Below are 8,909 nucleotides of genomic sequence, written 5' to 3'. Positions count from 1 at the left end.
TTGGGCCTGGTTATTTCTGTTTTTCTGGCAACTTTATATGAATATTTCTCCTCTACTCATCAAATATCAACTTCCCTAGTATATATTATGTAAGGGAGATGTTGTCTGTCAATTTTTTACTGATGATGTGCCAAGAATTTGAAGTTTATTTCTGTTTTTTTGGATGTGAAATGTTACGATATATTTTGGGTAAATGTGAGAGGAATAAGCTACTTGGTTGCTAGAACAATATATCAGAAGGTGGTAGAAAAAAAAATGTTCATCAACTGTATAAAACCTTCATAACTACTCCCATTGTTTCAAATGTTTGTCTGGTTTTGACTTGAGATAGACTTTAAGAAAGTAAATAATTTTTTTGAATCTTGTAGCCTTGGATCAAAATAGCACTTGGTCCAGTTATTTTACTTAAAATTATAACATTTTTTAAAATACAGAATTATATAAATTAGGGAGAAACTCCATGAAAGAAAAATTAATGATTCATATAATTCGCTTAGTGGGAAACGTCCCGAAGAAATCCAACGAGCAACGTAATCTTGTTATATAGAAAAGAGCAACTATTGCCTTTTTCTGATGAATCGTAGAGTTTTACGATTTCATCAACTAAAAAGTTTATCAAATGAATGGTAATTACTGTAAAGATATGGCAGTTTGTCCATTTCCATATGAAGAGTCCAATCTCTCATCCATCTTCCGATGTGAGATTTCTTAACATTCCCCTGTACGCCTGGACCTCAACTAGAGCATGAACCGTTATAAATGGAGACCCAAAATGGGTGAACAACAAACTGGATGAGTAACTCTAATACAATATAAAGATATGACACCTGAGTCTACTTCAACCTCAAAAGCTAGCTCATGAGGGGAGGTTTTGTCCAAGTCCATATAAGGAGTCCAATTTCCCATTCCTCTTCCAATGTGGGACTTTTTAACAATTACAATTGAAATGATCGAAAAGGAAATGTGAGTTAATGTGTGCTCAAAGTTGAAAATATCATAAAAGGACTTTAAAAAGAAAAGTCCCTTAATTACATAATTTTAAATGGAAATCGGGAATTGAATTCATTATAAGATCTATTTATCCTTATTAGAAGATAGTATGCTACCACTCAGACTCGAGCTGAGATGAATTAGCACTGCTTCCTAAGAGCAGTGTGTCTACCAATTTCACCATAGTGGCCTGTCTTGAACTCATAATAGCATATGAATAAGCAATTGTTGATATTGAGTAACTATTTTAGTTTAGTAATGACTCAAATGGATTAATGACAATAAAAAATTGTTCAAAAAGGAATTTTAGGTTGAAGGTTCAGTTTAGATTTTAGTTTAGATAAACCAAAGATGCATAGAATGTACCAAAATTTCCTTAATCTTGTGGTCTTGAACATGTCATGTGAGTTGTGACACGTTGAAATTAAGAATTGCCAAAAAAGGGAAGAGGCATTCTTTTCTTTGAACTTGGTAACTTTGGAAGGAGGCATTCTTTTTATAGCGGAGAGAGTATTAAAACTACTAAAATTGAAAATACGAAGAAAACATGAAGTGCTTTTGCAAAAATAACAACATAGATTCCAACATCAAGCTATAAGCTTAGTTGCTCGGACTCTACTTGTGACACGTTGAAATTAATAATTGCCAAAAAAGGGAAGAGGCATTCTTTTCTTTGAACTTGGTAACTTTTGAAAAAGGCATTCTTTTTATAGTGGAGAGAGTATTAAAACTACTAAAATTGAAAATACAAAGAAACATGAAGTGCTATTGCAAAAATAACAACATAGATTCCAACATCAAGCTATAAGCTAAGTTGCTCGGACTCTTCACTTTGGGTTTACACCCGTTTCAACACGACATGGGTGTGGGATCCGTGTCCAATTTGGTCAACCGAATTTGGGTGCTTTGACCAAAATCAATGGGGTAAGTGTGGACAGTTTTAATGATTGTCTGTAATCAATACAAAAGCTAAGGTGAAATTGAAGAAAATGAAATACCTTTTATCTAGAAATTTCTATGTCATTCCTTTTCCGTTAATATCTTTCTAGATTCTCGTCAAGTTCTCCCGTAATATCTCATAATTTAGGTTTCTAACTCTTCTTTTAGATATTTTAATTAGTTTTAGGTGAATCCCCGCACATTTATCCTTACATGGATCCATATCTCCGAATCTTAAAAATTAGATCATGAAGGATCCAGCATCTAGATTTGCACCCGTATCGGACACTCGTATCGAGTCCGAGAAACATAGGCTATAAGTGCTAAGAAACATACACCACATTAACAAACAACAACATACCCAAGGAATGTTGCATCTTTCTTTATGTTAGGTCTTGGTTAAATATAGAGGACCAGGGATCTTATACACGTATCTGAGTGGTGGCAATTGGTTCTGGAGTTAAGCACACAGGGACTTGAAGCCTAAAATATTTACAGATGCTTCTGAATAGGGAGTCTAAACTTTATGATATACTAACGGGATGCTTCCTTATGCTTGATTTGCTCAGTTTGAAATGAGTTTCGATATCTGATGCTCAAATAAGATAAGAACTTACTGGATTGATAATCAACTGAATATATTAGACAATACCAAAGCCTTTTATCTACTATTGTACGACTTTCTCTAAATGTTTTTTTGGGGCTCTGATAATCTTGTTTATCAGGACTTGCACTATTGTTTCTTGGACATTCCACAACTTGTATGAGAAGGTAATAACCTGAAGTTCTCTTCCCTTGATAATTATTAGCATATTTTGACTATTGTTCACCATGTTGTTAATATTTGGTATAAGGTAAGTTTCTGGGACCTGAATTATGTCGCCTTGTTAGTGGGTAGGTGGTTTGCATGTTATCTTTTATGTGGGTTGTATGGAAGGAGAGAGAGAGTGTTTGAAGGGATAGAAATTGGTTTTTTAAATCTAAGGATTATCCTTTTTATATCTAGTTTCTTTTTTGGTGCACCTATGAGGTCCCTACTTGTATAGAGGATTGAATTTCTTTTGTAGAGGACCATATTTTTGTATGGATTCTCTATTTCTCTGTATACGACTTGTATACAGGATTTTGCTCGATCATTAATAAATTATTTAACCTTATCAAAAAAATTGGTGGGTGCTTTGTGAAGTATTAACTTAGAAAATTTTGACTAATAACCCATCTTTGGTGGCGTATAAAGTCACTTGAATAGTTTGGGTTTGCTTCTTTTCATTTTCGTGGTTCTACTTTACTTCTTTTTTAAAGTAGGTTATATGACTGTGAGATGGTAGCTGGACATTCTGAAATGCCTTAGCTTTCCACATTTTGAAATGCCAAACTTAGATGTTTAAGTCGAATAAAGAACTTCATCTCCATGCATCTATGCTTATATGGTGATTTTGAGTAGAATTTGTTGTAAAAAGTTATCTATCTCTTACTTTTTGTTTATGTACAATCTATTATCTCATGATTTCTTTGTATGTTAGATACTTCTCCAATACGAAAGGCATAGGACACAAAACAGAGAGCTTCAACTTCCTATTGCTCCTCGTCCTGGTTTTTTGGGTGTTGACAATGAGGTAACGTTATGTTTAAATTGTTGTTATATGATGTATATTCACATCTGTTGTATGTTGTACACCTTTTAATTGATATATGGGGAAGCCTATACCCTAAGTAGTTGGAATCATTGATGTATTTTGACTTCGTTCAAGTTCTCAAAGTTGATATGGATCCTTCTTTAGTTGACTTCGACATGAATTAGTATGGCTTTACTTTGGGATAAGGGTCACTAGGGAAAGCCTTTATCAACTACATGAATGATAAAAATCCAGCCTAGCTTGGTAGCACCAGCTTGCCATGTGGTGATGAAACAATTATATATTAAAGTCCTTAACGGAAATAGGGTTGGACTAGAAATGATACCGGTATGTTGTATCAGTATAATACTGGGTTTTCCCTCCTAAAGAAGGTTACTTGTATAGGGAGTTGGTGGGTGCACACCTCATGGCTGTCCCTTTGTAGTTCAATGCGACCAGCCCTCAATCTCCCAGTCTGAGCCTCTAGTGAAGTGTCTGAAGGATTGTCAGATTGGACCATCATATTTAAATGTACAATAAAAAATTGAATGAAACAAAACCAAATTTTATTTAGAAGAAAGCTTTTGATGAACTTTAATGTTCTTATTTGATTATTTACTGAAGTTGGGCATTTTGTTTTGATGAGAATTAAGTTATGGAGTTGGTCTTTACTTCATCTAAATGTTGAATCAACTAATGTAGCCTAGTAGTATATGTATGTATATATATATACACACACACACACAAATATGTATTATTTAAAGTAATTATGTAGGGAAGTGGTTACCAAATTTCTACATCAGGAAGGGCAGTAAGAGATTCAGATGCTCATTGTAGGCTTGGCTGGATGGAGCAACACCTTCTTGGTTATGGTTAGGTTGCGGAGCCAATTGTAAAGGTCTGATGTTAAATCCTTCTAGAGGTCTTTGGGCATTCATTTTCTAAAGTTTGATCCTATCTATTGCCATGTACAAGTAATTTTGGTGTTTTTCTTCTTTTATAGGACACCAGTGCCTACAATACGCCCAAGCATGCGAAGAGCTTAAAAACTAGTGGTAAGATTGTTCGTCAATTTTGTGCCAACTTGACTTGTTCATATACCTCTATCATTGAGTTGTTTTCTCCTCACCATTTCCCAATATGATGTCTGGCACTCTACAAAACATTTGCCTTTAGTAGTTGTTAGTTAACACTGTAGCTATATCAGGATCATTATCTGAGAACTTTAGTTTTTGTTTTAACTCATACTCTATCAAAAAGGAATAGTGACCACATCAGAACTGCTTGTTGTATTCAGGTTCTCTTAAGAATCGGGGACAAAATGAAGTGGAGCACCCAATAAAAGCTGCAGAAACTGAAACATCTAAGCAGTAAGTCTTACTTTATCTTGATCCTTTCTTCTAATGTTTTTAACTCTTAAGTCAATCTTAAGTTATTTTGATGAAATCTAGAATGTTTCATTACAAATGCTAGTGGTAATGAAACTACATTTGAAATTGAATTTGTTTGTTTAATCTTAATAAGTTCTTTCGTCGCCTGTCAGATTGGTCTTTGAATTGCATTCAATTTCAACTCATGTTAATATGTTTAATTTAGCTCTGATGCTCTCTGGTAGTCTGTTAGTCTTGTTAGACTTAAATGTTAATAGAAAATATAGAGAATTTCTAGTGCAAGAGAAACTAAAAACTTTATAATATTGGATTCTGGATGTTGCAAAGGGCCGGGGTAAATCTCGCTCTAGTGTAATAGCCAGCAAACCAATCATGAAAGGTAAACCGCACTAGCAAGCCCCATGACGAGTTCAACTGAGAAAGTATGCAGGGAGTTTCGAACCTAAGACCCCCATTTGGGAGATCTCCTGCTCAACTAACTCGGTCACCTTTGTGGGTGTTGTAGAGAAATTATTGTGTAGGTTATCCACTTTTTTATACAATGCCACTTATAGTTTGTTTTCTTGGAGCAAGCGGTGTATCTACTTTTTTGGGTTGCATGCTACAGGAAAAATCAATTTCCTTACAATGGAATCCAACAATCATTGGTATTAGGAACCGTCGGGCTGAGGACATCACTCACATGCATTCTCTAAATTTTGATCTCTTCTCAAGACCAACTTCTTAGTGAATAGGCTTACTACAGGATAGAAAACAGTTACTATTGTTAGAAATTTGAATACCAGGAACTTCAAATTGTACACCAGCAGTTTTTATCACAAAAAAGAAAAAAGAGTACTAGGAATTTTAGTAGTATTTCTCTATCTCTCTCTGTTTTTGGTTCCTCCATTTCGGATGTAAAGATTAATTGCTTTCCATCCGCCAGGTTGGATGTCCAAGTTGTTGATGTTGGACCTCTTACAGATTGGGTGAAAATCAATTTTCGTGAAACAACAAGTTCCTCTCAGAAGTAAAAGAATTAAGAACCTCTAGATTATGCATTCAATTTCTCTCATGCGATTTGTAATGATTTTATGCAAACAAAATGATTCCTTTGAGGTCTATGCACTGGTGCCTGGGCTTTTACGAGATGAGACATAATACCAATCGTGCTACTTGTTTCTATCAAGTTCATTCAATTTGTTTTCTTGTCTGTACTTTCATGATTTATTTTATCAAATGTATAATCAACATGGACTTGTTCATGTGTGTGTATTATTTCTTGGAATCATTGAGTTTCTCTTTTTTTTTTGCAATTGGTGTTTGGGTTAATGAATGTGCTCATAATGATGCTAATGAGATTGTTGACTTAAAGGTTTAATGTAATAATGAATGCTTAACTTGGATTGTTATTAGAAGATGCTTTCCTTGTCATGACTTAATAAATATGAAGGTTCATTGCTTATGTGTATTAACTAAGATGAGAATGAAGAATGGTAAGTATGATTATGGTGGCCTGAAAGTGGTACTTAGTATGTGTGGTATTATGGGATACTATTCATACATTGCACAAGTATAAGTTAGGGTTACCTAGAAATGGTTCTATTATGTGTTATAATGACTTATATGATGAATATGGTTGTCTTATGTGTTTATACTAAAAGTGCATGATGATCCTCAAACTTGTTAAATGCATGGTTTTCAACCAAAATGTCCTTTTTAGCATGATTTTTGCATGGCTATCATACTTAGTAAATATTTGTGCTAACCCATATTTCTTCTACATTTTTCTACAAAGTGTAGGTCCCGGTGTTTGAGGTGTTCTTCTTGGATTGAAGATTGGATCGACTATTCTCCTAACTTGTGGTGAGTCCTCAAGATTCGAGGACATATGAGTCTTTAGTAGTTTCTTTCATATCATTTTACATTTCGGACTATGTTGAAGGGATGTGACCCTATTATTGATTCAAAGTTGTATTAGATGGCTAAATGAGACAAAGTTAGACCTCCGCTTGCTTTTATAAAGACTTCGATTGTATGGATAAAAGTTTTAAAATTCCGCATCATTTCTTATGTCTTATGTTATGAATGCTATGAGGCCTGTATGAGGCTCTTCTGAGTTTTGTATGTCATGTTATTTTCGGGGTGTAGGCTCAGGTCATGACACTATATGAAAGATGAATTTGTAGAGAACTTCACTATTCTAGCTAGTGCTACTTAATTGGGTTGTAAGGAAAATTTTGGAGTCAAGGAAGTACTTAGGAACTTGTTCTTCCCAAGGACATCTTGATGTTAAGCTGAATGAAGTGGTTGAAGAATACAAATTTTCTATTAGAAAGATGTATCTTAAGCTCATGCCTACCCACCCAAAAGTTCCCTGGAAGAGTATTGCACTACAACAAAACATCCATCCTAGACATAAGTTCATATTGTGACTAGCAGCCTAGAGAAAATTCGCAACTGTAGAGAGACTTTAGAAATTTGGTATTCATGTGCCTCCAGATTGTGCTTTTTGTGGTACAACTTTTGAATCCTTTGAACATCTTTACTTCGAATGTTAGAGTCACTAGAGCTTTATGGAACAAGTTATTGGTGTGGCTGGGGATCAACAAAATCATTGGAAGCTGGCAAGATGAACTAGATTGGTTTACTATCTTGGCAAGGAAGAAAATAGGGAAGGGTGCAATAATTAGTTGTGTATCTGGTATGGAGAGAACGGAATGCTATTCGATTTCAGTCCAACCTCTATCAAAGTGACAAACTTTGTAAACAAATTGTGTTGTATATACATGTGAGGGAAAGGGACCTGGCCAAGTGGAAGAATACACTACAAACACTAGATAGACTGCTTTGAAGATGGAACGATACTCTTATTTTGTGTATGCATCCCTAGATTAAATATAGTTGCTACTTTGTAGATCCTTTTGTAGGTTGTCTTTTTTTGGCTGGTTCAATTCTGAGAAGCAATTTGTCAACAATTGTTTGGTACTATAATGTTCACTTTTTGGTATCAATAAATGGTCTGTTTACCAAAAAAAATAAAATAATGCCCGACTATAGTAAATAATCAAATCAGAACAATAAAGTTCATCAAAAGCTTTCTTCTAGATAAAATTTGGTTTTGTTTCATTCAATTTTTTATTGTACATTTAAATATGATGGTCCAATTTGACAACCCTTCAGACACTTCACTAGAGGCTCAGACTGGGAGACTGAGGTCTTTGACAACAATGCGACCAGTGGGAGCATTGAACTGCAAAGAGACAACCATGAGGGACATACCAGTTTTATAGTGATACAACATACGAGTATCATTTCTAGTCCAACTCCACTTCTATCAAGGACTTTAATATGCGACTGTCTCATCACCATATGGCAAGATGGTGCTACCAAGCTAGGCTGGATTTTTATCATTCATGTAGTTGATAATTTTTTATATAGATAGGTGGACTGTCTTGATAGATGACTCTGGAAGGGCAACTCTAGCCCTTGAGATATGGGTTCACGGGACCCGTGTCTTTTTTCATAGCCTGTGTTGGTTAAGAAATGGACAAATTATTTATAAAAAGTTGATTGTGAACCCAATTATTTTTACATTAAGTTGATCATTGTAGGAACCCATAAATTACAAAACCTAGATTTGCCTCTGTACTCCGGTTGAACAATGAATTAACTTTTTGTTATTAGCTACACATCATTTTTAGAGGGAGGTAATGCCTTATAGGTATTGTAAGAAACTAAGTATTGATTATGCTTCATTTACAAATTCCTCTTTACAGTTTACACCAAAAGAAAGCAAAAGTATGCTATCTGAATTGAGTTAACTATGTCGACCATATGCATGTTGGAGTTAGTTTTTCTGTTAAAAAAAAATAGTTATACATTGTGTACAATAACAAATAGAAACTTAAGCTACACATGTAATGACCCTCATGGTCATTTCTGTGTCTTGCCTTCTGTGTGTATTTTAGAGCGTTCTTATAGCGACCCCAAG

General features: G+C 34.6%; 1 pseudogene; it reads left to right on the top strand.

Moving 5' to 3' along the window:
• The first annotated feature begins 1,909 nt into the window (after positions 1–1,909).
• On the top strand, positions 1,910–6,076 carry LOC125861419 (AT-rich interactive domain-containing protein 6-like; annotated as a pseudogene).
• Positions 6,077–8,909: the final 2,833 nt, after the last annotated feature.

The sequence above is a fragment of the Solanum stenotomum genome, chromosome 4, assembly GCF_019186545.1.
Source record: "Solanum stenotomum isolate F172 chromosome 4, ASM1918654v1, whole genome shotgun sequence".
Classification (NCBI taxonomy): Eukaryota; Viridiplantae; Streptophyta; class Magnoliopsida; order Solanales; family Solanaceae; genus Solanum; species Solanum stenotomum.
This window is presented reverse-complemented; position numbering and strand designations above follow the sequence as displayed.